Here is a 14,143-nt window from a genome sequence, read left to right as displayed (position 1 = left end):
TCCTGGTTCTGTGCTCAGGGATGACTCCTGGAAGGGTTCAGGGAGCCATATGTGACACCACGTTTCAAAACCAGGTCAACAGCATACAAAGCAAAAAGACTACTTGCTGTAGTATCTCTACAGCCCCCGTACGCTAAAATCTTCAAGTGACTATTTGATTCCCTGAATCCCAATGCCCATTACCTAAACTCTTATCTACTGGAAATCATGCAGCACACTGTTGCTAGTGTTTGTTGTAACTTTTTAGGAACATTTACAAAAGCATATGTTAAAATTCTAGAAAGGACAGGCTTGCGATAAGCCTCATCCAGGAATGATTCTGTTGAAAAACTCAAATATGCAGGTTTTGTGACTGAAATCTCTAGGCTTTCACTGAGTTGGGGATAGGCGACCTCTCCCCATCCCATTATTCTTCCAGGACCCTGACAGTTCACACCCATCAGCAGCCTCGGGCACCATATAAGCTTGATAAAATAGGCCAGGATTCAGAGACTCATAAATAAATCTTGAAAGAGATCAACCAGCTGCAGAGATACTTCCAGACCCTAAAGTCACCATCCAATTAAAAATTTAACTCCAGCTATATCACCCCATTCAAAATTTTAGAATTCTTGGAGTGCACAGCTGTGCGATATCTCATATTCTAGACCATTTACATACTAAGCGTAGCACACCACGTTGGATGAGACATAAAGGAGAAGGGAACCAGCCTCGATTGGAAAATATTAACACACAAGGCTTAACCTATAACAACATGTTAGTAATCTCATGGAAGGTCTTAACTTCTCCAGAGTAAAATACAACAATCTTTACACGTTTTCTTCTAAGGAAATCTTTTTTATTATTTTTAGCAAATTATTCATTACAAGCATACAAAATAAATTATTTAGAGCCTCCTATTTAGGGCAGGCTTGGATGGTGGTTAGGAAAATTGGAAATAACAGTGGTAAGAAGGTGTAATGGTGGTGGGATCAGTGTTGGAATACTGACTAATAAATCATTATAAACAACTTTAAAAGAATAAAATATTTTTAATTCTATAAAGGGCAAAGTTTAAGTGTATATAATTGTGATTACAAGTGTATTATTTAAAATGCAATGCAAAGGTAAGTAAAAATCTTCTAGAAAAAAAAATTTTTTAATGTAGGAGTACTGCTATTTATTCAGCCACTGATTAGCTGACTGAATTGGGATGAACTCCACCTTACTTTTTTTTTTATAATTTTATTTATTGAATCACTGTGAGAGCAGTTACAAAGCTTTCAGGTTTAAGTCTCGGTCATACAATGAAACACCCGTACCTTCATTCAGTGCCCATTTTCCACCCCCAAAAACCCCAATATACCCCCATCTGACACCCTCCCCCTACATGTGGGGCAGAAGATTTCCACATTACTCTCTACTTTGATTACATTCAATATTTTGACACCAGACCCACCATTATTATCTGAGATTTTACCCCAACACTCAGATCTGCTGAAAAGGCAACAGTAGACAATTTGTTTTTTTATTCCTGGTTATGAATAACATATGATGTCATGTGGCTGTAGTAGTGGCCACGCAATTTTGAAATTTCAAAATTTTAACAATTAAATCTGGAGGGATTTCTGCCAAAACCTTCTGGGTTCCAAGATTTGTTCCTAAGTCTCTTGGATCATGGCCGTTAAGCAGCTTGATGAGGGGCCAGAAAGGCCATTAGTGGGCGGCAGTTAGTGGGCAGAAATTCAGGGTATTGTTGGGACAGGGAGGAAAGGGCCGGCTCCACCCTCATCCCGTGAGGCCCTGCGGGTCTCATCACTGAGGACCCAAACCTGACTGTCCAATGGCCTCTGGAAGATGGCGGTCACAGGGCCGCCAGGGAGAATAGACCAAGGCACGAAACCTATTCCCACCTGGGTTGGCCCAGCACCAGTAAACTACTGCAGGGACCAGACGCATTTCTGCCAAAAGTCTCTGGGTTCCGAGATCTGTTTCTGAGTCTCTGAGATCATGGCCATTAAGCAGCTTGATCAGGAGCCAGAGAGGCCGTTCATGGGTGAAAACTGGCAGTCTCGTTGGGGTGGCGAGGAAAGGGCCAGCTCCACCCCCATCCTGTGAGGCTCCGCGTTTCTCATCACTGCAGGACCAAACCTGACTGTCCAATGGCCTCTGGCAGATGGCGGCCAGCGAGCTACTGAGGAGAAGCAGGTGGAGGGACAGCACCCTTTCACCCCTGGGGTGGCCCAGCGACAGTGGGCCTGACTGTCCAGTGGCCTCTGGAGAATGGCAGCCACCAGGCCGCCAAGGGAAAACAGGCCAAGGCACGAAACCTATTCCCACCTGGAGTGGCACTACGCCTGTAACTTACTACAAGGGCTGGACGCATTTCTGCCAAAAGCCGTTGGGTTTTGAGATTGGTTTCTGAGTCTCTGGAATCATGGCTGTTAAGCAGTTTGATCAGGAACCAGAGAGGTCATGCCTCCAATTATATAGCTGAACCAGAGGTGGTTTGTGGGTGTATCTCCCATATACCTATCTTTCGGCTGTTTACTTTCTTGGTAAACTTTACCCCAAGTTGTTGGGGTCTGGTCAAAGGCACAGCAGCAATTTTGGGGTATCTGGAAGTCTGAAGACGCCATCAGGCTGCTGATGCATTCGTCTCACAGGCGGCACCATACCTTCTAGAAAATATTTTTAAAAGTCAATACCACATCTAACCTTTTTTTGAAGTAACAAAAAATATTCAAAATCTACTTAAAGCTCCCAATGAACAAGTGTGCACTTATTATATGTAAAACACTTATTAATAAAGGAATTGGTAAGAAATATCCCAAATGAAGTATGGGAAAGAGGGAAAAAAAATTTTTTTAACTTTTGTTTGCTACGGGGTCACTCCTAACAGTGCTAAGCCCAGCAGTATTCAGAGGCTACCAGGACCAAACCCTGTATGGCTAGGGTGGAGGGGCAGAGGAGAGTATATCAGGCCTCACACATACAAGGCATAAGCTCTGTCACTTGAACCACACAACCAACTCCAAAAAGAATTTTTAAATAAAACACGGCAACTCAACAAACAAAAACAACTAAAGAAATCACAGAAGGGAAGCATGCCACACTCAGAGTTAAATAATTTATACCTTAAAAGGCTAGTGTTGAGTGAGTCTCAAGTTCTCCACTATAATTTCCAAGAATGACAAATCATAGGTCTTTCAACTTCCAAGTATTATACAGTTATCATCTGCTAAGCAAGAATCTCTTTCAAAAGACAACTATTAACTACAAAATACAATTTATACATTTTAAGTAAGGGAGAGAGATTTGAGTGACGAACAGGTGCACTCAGAGGTTATTCCTGACTCAGGAGTGGTGCTGGGGATTCAACCAAGTTGGCCACATCCAAGGTAGGTGCATCATGTTTATCTCTGTGGCCCCCATTTGAAAAAAAAGTGGAGGAACCCTATACCTGGTGGTGCTCAAGGGGCACACCTGACTCTGTACTGTACTCAGGGAACCGTATGTGGTGGGGGCATTTGAACCATCGTCACAACTGCAGCAGCATGCAGCACCTCTTCACAATCTCTCCAGCCCAAAAACATATTTTCTTTCAAAAAAAGTGACTGCTACACATCTTTTGTATTTTACCTAGACAGATTTCTTCTACTGCTAAAGATGATTCCTGACACCTATCATGATTTTGAGAACTAGAGCTAAGTTCAATGAGGGAAGTTAGCACAGATCAGTTCAAATTACAAACATAAACTGCACATTTTAAATAAGGTCATAAGCCTTGAATTGTTTCTCCCTGAGTCTGTTTATCTGCTTCCTTCTAACATCTGTACAAAATGAAATCCTGTCATTTTATTCCAATCTTGGTAGAACTGATCACCTTTTTTTTCAAACATAAAACTCCTCTAACACATACATGACATTTACATGGTGATTAAAAACAAAATGTACTGTCGATGGGATCTGGATTTTAATCTCAGTTCTGTGAGTTCAACCTCCTAGCTATATACTGCTGGAAAATATTGTGAATCTGTCTTTTTTTTTTTTTTTGCTATAGAACAGAGTATTGGTTTTAATTTCATAGGGATTACTGCAAGGAATAAATTAAATACGCATGTAAAAAATTCTTAGCACAGGGCCAAGAAGATAGCTCAGAGGATTAGTGTACATGTATGTCATGTACACAAGAGATCTAGTTTAACACCCAGCACCACATGGCCTCCTGAGCACCACACTGATGCTACATATTCATCTTGCCATGGTTTGACTGATAAAAAGAAACTACTCGGGGCTAGAGCAATAGCACAGTGAGTGGGTAGGGTGTTTGCCTTGTACACAGTCAACCTGGGTTTGATTCCCAGCAGCCCACATGGTCCCCGGAGCACAGCCAGGAATGATTCCTGAGTGCAGAGCCAGGAGTAACCCCGGTACATGGCCAGATGTGACCCAAAAAGGAAAAAGAAAAAAAAAAAGAAATTACTCAAAAGTATTTTCCAGAGAATACTGTTGGTACTATTACTACCATTCTGGTTTTATAGGAAATGTACACAAACTATTTCAGTTTTACCAGGTTATCAAAGCAGCACTGATAAAACCTGGTTATATCAACCTCAAAGCTAGGCTCTCAACTACTAGGCCAAATATAGGGAATCGCATGCCCTCTTAGGCAAAGCTACAGAAATGTGACCAACAAGGGGAAAGGACAATAAGACTGAGACAGAAACTGGAACTGTTGGTAATGCTGCCCCACCCCCCACACACACACTCCTAATAAAGAGCTAACTGGATTCCATTCTCAAATGTCTAAATGAACAATTTAAACTGGTTGCTTTGGGGAATAACCAACAGAAATACTCAAAAATGATTTCTTTCTGATCTAAGCATTACTGAGGTCTTTGGAAATGATTTAAAAGTCCAGTTATGTTCAAATTAGTCTATTAGTAATAAACATAGCAGTTCTGCCATTTCTCACATTAAGATTTTTATTAAAATGTTAATGAACTATATACTAGATCAGAAGCTTTTGAAAATATCACAGAATTACTTCAGTATTATTTGCCAAACTCAAAGGATCAATTTAAATGTTGGGCAATAAAGCCTGACTTTAGCACTCTACATTATACTTTAAAAGACTTTTAAAACTTAGTAACAAGTTAACTGCACTGTAGCACTGTCCTCCCCTTGTTCATCGATTTGCTCAAGTGGGCACCAATAACGTCTCTATTGTGAGACTTGTTACTGTTTTTGGCATATCGAATACCTCACGGATAGCTTGCCAGGCTTTGCCGTGCGGGCACAATACTCTCGGGCTCGACCCGGGTCAGCCGCATGCAAGGCAAATGCCCTACCTGCTGTGCTATCGCTCATATATTATATGAAAGACAGTGAACTGTGAATTTTGCATGCTTTATATGATCTCACTTAACCACAACAACCACCCTATGAAGTATCCAGTCTTCCCAACGGTGATAAAAATAGTCACAGAATCATAGGTAGTTTGTCCAAGGCAAATTTTAGAAATATACTGAAGTACAGAGAGAGAATACAGTACTTATTAAGACACTTGTCTTACACTCCTCTGACTCTGGTTCACATCCTCAGGACCACATACAGTTCTCAAGCGCCACTCCTGAGCTCAGAATCAGAAACAGCTGAGTACAATCAGGTTTGGCCCAAAAACAAAAGAAAAAGGGTGAGAAGGGAAAGAAATCAAGAAATGTACTATTTCTAACCAATGAATCTTTGGCTTCACAATCCAAATGTAATTTATTAGATGAGATGTGAATTAGCTGCAGGAAAACAATATTTTCAACCATAAGCTATTAATTACTATGTCTAGTGAAAAGTTCCTTGTCTACTTTAGAGGATATTGTGCAAAGATCTATTGTTACCCTTTTTATTATCCTAAATAATACCATTCCAGGGCCAGAATGATAGTACAGTGGGTAAGGCATTTGCCTTGCACGCAACCAGCCCAGGTTTAATCCCCAGCATCTCATATTGTCCTCCGAGCACTGCCAGCAGTAATTCCTGAGCGCAGAACCATGAGCACTGCCAATGTGACCCAAAAAGTACCCTCCCCCCAAAAGAATGCCATTCCAGCAGGGACTGGTTCACAGGTACATTTGCCTTGCTTATATGTGATCCGTGATTCACCAACAAAAACCCTCTTTTAAAAATCATCCTGAAAGTCTGATATATACTTTCTTTCAAAAACAAACAAGCAACTCATAATTGGTACTGATATATACTGAAAAATTTACTGAAGATTCTTTAGGTTACAAAAAAAGGGAAGGAAAACACAGTATCTTAACCAACTGTGATCCTCTCAGAGTAAGAGAAAAGTGATGCTAAAAACACGTTACAGTATCTTTCATTATTTCCGAAATTTCTGAGGAGCTATGTAGACAACAGTACCAGCAAACTTCATTAGGTGCAGATGCAAATAAACAGGGTCCCTCCTTCTAAAACTACTCTGACTTCCAGTTGCTGTCCTGAAGACAGGACAGAGGTGAGACAGCATGGCAACACAAACTGTGTAAAAGTTGAATATCTACTTTCCTCTTGAAGTGATGGGGGAAAAGTAAAATAGGTCTCATACATTTTTGTTTAGTTTTCAACTACCTACAAAAAAATACAACACCAACATAGGCTCTATTTTCTTGCACTAGCATAGGGCTTTTTCTTTTTAATTCAATCACCATGTATTACAAAGTTACAAAGTTACTGAGTTTCAGGTATACAATGTTCCAACACCAGTTCCTTCACCTGTGTCCACATCCCTCTACCAGTATCACCAGTTCCCTTGCATCCCCAAACTTGCCTCTATGACATGCATTTTTTCTCTCCTCTCCTCCCTCCCCCCACTTTCACAATACTGTAGTTTACAATACTAATACCTTCCAGCACCTAGTCCTGGTCCAGAGTGGTCCCTTCCCTGACCTATCCCACATCCCTACCCCACCCCCACCCACAGAGGCAAGCTTCCTAACTAAGGACCAGCTCTCCTTCATTTCTACTTCCTTTGAGCTTGAGTTACCATACTATGTGTCTTTACATCCTGCATATGAGTGAGATCATTTTGTGTCTGTCCCTCTCCTTCTGATTCATTTTACTCAGCATGATACTCTCCAGATTCATCCATGTAGCAGCAAATTGCATGACTTCATCTTTTCTTATGATCAAGTAGTATGCCACTGTGTACATATACACAGCTTCTTGGTAATCTGGTACCTGTTCTTAGATACTTGTGTTATTTCCAGATTTTGGCTACTATGAATCACCAAATAGTCAAATAGCCTATGTGCAATGAACACAGGAATGCAGATATCTTTTCAGGATTTTGTTTTTGGGCCCTTGGGGTATATTCCAAAAGTGGAACTGTAGAAAGGAAATTCAATTTCTAATTTTTTTGAGAAATGTCCATATTATCTTCCCAAAGGGCTGACCAGTGTGAAGGAGGGTTCCATTCTCCCCATTCCAACACTGGCGGTTGTTCTTTTTGATGCATGCCAGTTTCTGTCATGTGACAGCTCACTGCTGTTTTATTTTGCATTTCCCTGATCAGTGATATTCAGCATTTTTTCATATACCTTCTGGTCATCTTGTTATACTTTTGTTTCTTATACAATAGCCAAATCAGATACAGAAGTTCCATCAAATATTTAACAATTTTGAAGGTGGAATACAAGAACATTGTTTATGAATTTGTGAATAAATGTACAATTATTAGAAAATGATGTCCCATAGGATTCAAAAAGTAATATTTGTTTAGAAAATAGTCTATGACAGGTATCATAAAAGAGCAGCAATGGAGTGTCATTAGAAAATAACAAAAAATTTTAGCATCTTGGGTCTAAGACAGACAGGTTTTACATAATGGGGAGACAGCTCAAGGCAGAAAGCTTTAATATTTGTTACTTCACAGCAACTTTACTCATATGCTTACAGTGATAACTCACTATGCCTTTTTTCATCATCCACACAATGTGTCAATATAGACTATTACTATTAGAAATAATTAAAGATGTGACATGAACACTGTTTTTTACAAATCACCCCTCCAACCTTAGACTTGAGCAAGAGATAAAACTACTTGAAAAGGCAAAAGTTAAAAGGTGTTTAAAAGAATAAGAAGAGAATCCTCACATAACAAATTAAAAAGTCATTTTACAATGGCTTTCAAAAGACAAACTGAAATTGTCAAATTATGACTTTTTAAGAAATGAATTATCAGTTTATTTATATAATGCAAATAACAGCAAGTTTGAAATTAACCAACAAAACAAGTGTTTTGCTGTTCATATAATGTGCATGAACTGGTTTAGCCTTCCTAAACAATACATTTAGAGATAGTCACCCAATGAAAAAGAAAATAAACCAATCTACATTTACCCTTAGACTGGAATGATAGCACAGCGGTAGAGCATCTGCCTTGTAAGCAGCCGACCCGGAGTTTGATTCCTTCAACCCTCTCAGAGAGCCCTGCAAGCTACCAAGAGTATCTTGCCCGCACAGCAAAGCCTGGCAAGCTACCCATGACGTATTCGATATGCCAAAACACAGTAACAAGTCTCACAATGGTGACATTACTGGGCCCGCTCAAGCAAATCGATGAACAACGGAAGGACAGTGACAGTGACACTGACATTTACCCTTAAGAAGTTACCACAACACCCAAAAGGAGAGAGAGAACAGAGGGGAATACCCTGCCACAGAGGCAGGGTGGGGTGGAGGGGAGAGGGAGTGGGAGGGATACTGGGATCCGTGGTGGTGGGAAATGGGCTCTGGTGGAGGGATGGGTATTTGATCATTGTATAATTGAAACCCAAGCACAAAATTTGTAAGTCTACAACTGTACCTCATGGTGTCTCACTAATAAAAATTTTAAAAAAGAAAAAAAAAAGAAGTTAGAGATAAAATTGAAAGAGCAGGGGAAGGAAGGTAGTACTGGGTTTGCACCTGGTTCCAGAATGATCCCTGAACACAGAGCCAGGAGTAACAGCTCTAAGCACTACCAAGTATGACCCAAATAACCCAACCCACCCCTAAAAAAAGACTCTTTAACATGCACATTTAAGTAATTAAGTGATCTCTTAATATATAATACCTAAAATTAACAAAGCAAAAAAGAGAGGTTACAGCAGGTAGAGCACTAGACTTACACACAGCTGATCCTAGTTCCATCCCCAGCACTACACAGGGCACTCGTAGGACTACAAGGAGTGGTCTCTGAGCACAGAGTTAGGAGTAACCCCAAGTCCTGCCAGCTGTGGCCCAAAAACAAAACAAATTATGGAGTCAATAATTCTGCAATGATATTTCATTGCAAGAGATTAAATCTTTAAGAGATAGAAATATCAAACCCTTAAAATTTAACTAATATTTTTATCTGATCAAACAGTTCTAATTCTGTACTTAAAGTTTCAGAAAGTTTCAAAATTATACATTAAGTTTCTTCACATATACTTTTGGCCATGATATACAACCCACCTATCACTGTATGCAATGAAGGTGTCTTTGAGTAAGGAGCACAAGTAGTTCCTAGTTTGAGCTACATCCCTGTTCTCAATCTACAGCTTTTAGCACTACAGAAAGCAGTGCAAGCACCTCAATGCTTTATTGAGCATTTAAAGACTCCAAAGGAACATAACTCATCTACAAACCAGTGACCTAAAATCAGCTTTGCAATGAAGTAAAGCTTACACTGTAGCAATTGTCTACATCGGGGGTCCATAAACCGGATCAAACCCAGCCTGGCTCCTGTTGTTATGTGCTAGGTTTAGCAAGAACACAGGAACACTCATTAGCTTATGTATTGTCTATGGCTACTTTCATGAACACTACAAGAACAGAGTTGAAGAGCTGTGACAGATAACATGTGTTTCAAAATATTTACAGACAGGTCCTTTACAAAGAGTTTCCCAAAAGCTCCTCTACACAATGAAATGGCAGAGACATCACAAGCCCTCCCCAATGGGGGGGGGGGGGGGGGGGAGGAGAGGGGAGAATCCCTAAGTACAAGAACTGAGCTGCTCAGATAGAGAAGGAAGCACCAAATAAAGGGTGTTTGGAGGATCCTCCCAGGAGGGGAGATACATGTTGAAAGTAGACTATGGACTGATCATGATTGCCACTCAATGCCTCTTTTGCAGACCACAACACCCAAAAGGAGAGAGAGAACAAAAGGGAATACCCTGCCACAGAGGCAGGGTGGGATGGGATGATGGGTGTGGGAGGGATACTGGGATCCATGGTGGTGGAAAATGGGCACTGGTGGAGGGATGGGTACTTATCATTATATAATCAAAACCCAAGCACAAAACTTTGCAAATCTACAACTGTACCTCATGGTGTTTCACTAATAAAAATTTAAGAAAGAAAAAGAATTGAGTTGCTGATAGAGTAGCTGTGGGCTCTGGCTCATCAAATGCTAAACAACTCAAACACAAACCCTTCTCAAGGCGCTAACCATTTCCTCAGTCGTAGCAAAGAACATGGTTACCTAAATATCATGTCAACCCTAAAAGGTCTCCCTTTAAGTTCATCTAAGCAAGGTTTTACCTGTGCAAAATTGAAAGTAAGAGAGAGAAGGGTTGGAGCGATAGCACAGGGGGTAGGGCATTTGCCATGCAAGTGACCGACCCAGATTCGATTCCCCGTATCCCATATGGTCCCCTGAGCACCGCCAGAAATGATTCCTGCGTGCAGAGCCAGGAGTAAGCCCTGTGCATTGTCGGGTATGACCAAAAAAGGAAAAAAAAAAAAAAAGAAAGTAAGAGAGAGAAGGTGTCCATACTCATACTATGATCACCTTAGATCTCCCTGTCACCTTAGATCATCTTAGATCCTCTTCTCCAAGGGCCAAATAAATTACTAAGAAAGTAGAAAAGTCGAACTACAAAACACAAAAAGTATGGAGATACATCAACTCCCTCCCAACCTCAAAAACAGTAATCCTGCTAGAATCAACACAAAATGCTATCAGCTGCAGATTTCTCACACCACATATACACACACACACACAAAATATATTTTTTTAAATCCTTGTCTTCCAGCACCGCATGCTACAAAAATGCCTGAATTTTTAAATGCCAATCTGCTAGGGTTTTTTTTTTTATTTTTTAAGTTTAGAAACAAAGCATTTCAGCACTGCTGTGCCAACACAGGGATATCCCCTCCATTGTATGGGACACAAAGACACACCAACTGCAAGCAGGGGAAGCAGCCTTCTCTGCCAGCTATTTTTAGCCCCACTTCATTACGTTAATACCAAATACAGAATAATAATGCAAGGCAAACTTTAAAAACATTGATGTGTGGAAACAAATCTCTCCTCTTACTTATAAGTTCCTTAACAATGAAATCACAGGTTTATTAACCTCAAGGAACCTACATAGTCTCCAAACAGCTTGTAGCTGTTTCAAAAATATAAAATAGATACGCTCTAGGACTAAACAATTTACCTAATCACCTTTTTTCAAGTTCAACTTTTTTTGGTTTGTTTTGTTTTGAGTGGGTGTTTGAGTCACACCTACCAAATGCTCAGGAGACCTGTGATGCCAAGGAATGAACCGGGCTGGCCACATACAAGGCAGGCACCTTAACCTCTGTACTTCTGTCCAGCCCTCAATTTCAACTTTCAGTTTAAAAACCTCTATATTAGGGGGAATCCTTCTGTGTTCTTACTGTATCTTACTTACTTTAGTAGGTCACCTCTTCTATATAAAAAATATCCATTTTTCAACTATTTCCTCTCTATCAGCACTCGTGAGAAACCGTAATATTTTAAAACTTAATGTACACTGAAAATGATTCTACATGCTCAGAGCAGTACTCAATAGAATAAGTATTGTCTCAAAACTTTCATCCCAAAACTTAACATCAAAAAAACAAATTCATTACCCCATTTCTGATGATTTTCAAAAGAAACCACAACATTAGCACCTTCCTTATTTGGGGGGAAGGGAGGTTCCAGGGCTGCACACAGTTCTGGAGACTATGAGGTGCCAGAGATTCCAGAGTCAGCCATATACAAGTACTCTCTCTCCGGCCCCAAAAGCATCTTTCTCATTCCTCTACCTGTGATGTTCCTCAGTGATTCTAGTGTAAAAATGTTAGTTCCCTAATAAAACAAAATGCTAATCCAGGTATGTCTCCTGATCTAAAGGGAATTTAATCTCAATCATCTAACACTACCCTCACAGGTACTGCTCTCAATTGCTTTTTTGGGCCACAACCATGTATAAACAAACTAACCCTAAGTCTCATTAACAATCTCAGTGGCTCCCCTGCAAGCTAGCTTTCTCACTACACTTGTCCCTCTCACCCTTTTATTCTAAAACTCTTTGGAACTGTGTCTTTGTTTCTTTTCCTAAAACAGACCTTCCCAGATTCAGTTGAGGCACTTTAGTTCTACTGTCTGACACCAACAGTCGCCTAAGAAAGAATACAAACATATTCAGATACCTGCAAGGTGTCAAGACAGGTAGTCTATATGGCTCAGTCATATACAGCATCTGACATATGGGGACCTCAAAGAAACATTGATCCATTTCGCCTTTCCTACAATTTTGTGCAATTTACTTCACTGTTTCGATCATCCTTAAGTAAAAGCATCTGTTAAGTCTCTAAGGACTCCAAACTGCCAATACTTTGCTACTCAAATACACAATAAAAAAATTTTTAAAAAGTTACCATGATTTTTAACCAAGCTATAATCAAAGCAATAAAAAATAAGTCTGGGTCAGAGCTGTGGCTCGAATGGGTGGAGAACATGCCTGTCTGTACACGGTAGGCCCAGCACCCCTGATTTGGCCCTGGTGACCCCCAGCACTACGCACAGAGCACCACAGTACTGAGCACCATTGTGACTGGTCCCCAGGTCCCTAGCACTGCTGTATATGACTCTTAGGAAAATAATAATTGAAAAAAATTTAAAGTAGGTTTAAAAATTAGTAAGCATCTTTGATAAAAGTACAAACTATAGTTTGTTGACTTGTCCTTCCTTTCTCTCCAAAACAAACTTAGGATTTCTTTCTCCCATTTTTGTGCAGTATAGGATGCGTAAATTCCTCAAGGTCACTAAGATAACAGACCCAGAGACATTTGTTTCTGATTCCACATCTAATATTCCATCCATTACTCAATTATTTTTATTTCAGTACCCTTTTAGACAGAGTTGGGGCTGGAGTGATAGTACAGCAATAGGCAATAGGACACTTGCCGTGCACATGGCCAAACCAGGTGTGATCCCTCGCACCATATATGGTTCCCCACAACAGTCAGGAGTGATCCCTAAGCATCAGGGGGTATGGCCCCAAGTAAAAAATTTTTAAAAAAGAAACATAGGATTTAAGGTTCCTTACAAAAGCATTACTAGAACAAGACATCTAACGGAGAAAAGTTGGCAAAGCACATGAGGAGGCAAAGTGATCAAACAGAGAAAAGAAATTATTCTCAGGCAAAGAAAAAGAGTCAAGGAAAATAACAGTTAAGAGAAAACAATCCAAATCTATAAAAGCAGGGAAAACTGACAACTTGTTCTAGTATTTGTTAAAATACAAACCCTGAATATGTCTTGGAACAATAATGAGAATGGCTTGGGATAAATAAAGGAAGCATCACAGGATTTCAGTACTTGCAGAACTCACTTCTTTGCAAGAGAAATGCAAGAAAATGAAAACAGTAAAGTTGGATAAAGTTTGAAATAAATTTATTCAAGCTACTGAAAGGAGAAATGAGGCTCCTTAATGCCAGGTTAACACTGCTAAAAGCTGCTCTGGCCAAGCATCAAAGAGCGCCAACTAAGAGGGTCCAAAGGGACTGCCTTACCGGGCAGTGGTCCCTGAGCTAAATGCACTCTGCTAACAGTAGGGTCTGCATCAATACTACGGATGAAATGCTACTTTCTCGCCCTTCATATTGGGCACTCTGAGGATACAAATCAAAGCACATTTCACCTTTAAAATAATAGGAGAAAAAGGTCATTCTGCAAAGAAATTGTTATCAAAAATCTCTCCTCACTGGAAAGACATAATGCAAATAAGAAAGCCTTATATCATTCTGCCAAGAAGGATAGAAAAATGCTAGCGATTTGGACATATACTACTTTGAAAAAAAAAAAAGGGGGGGAACGAGTGACTTTCATAAGCTGATT

General features: G+C 40.1%; 1 protein-coding gene across 2 annotated transcripts in view; it reads right to left on the bottom strand.

The window, feature by feature from the left end:
* FBXW7 (F-box and WD repeat domain containing 7) overlaps window positions 1–14,143 on the bottom strand; it is a 218,081-nt gene that overhangs the window by 203,186 nt on the left and 752 nt on the right. The window lies entirely within an intron of this gene.

This window comes from Sorex fumeus, unplaced genomic scaffold, assembly GCF_029834395.1.
Source record: "Sorex fumeus unplaced genomic scaffold, SorFum_2.1 ptg000039l, whole genome shotgun sequence".
Classification (NCBI taxonomy): Eukaryota; Metazoa; Chordata; class Mammalia; order Eulipotyphla; family Soricidae; genus Sorex; species Sorex fumeus.
This window is presented reverse-complemented; position numbering and strand designations above follow the sequence as displayed.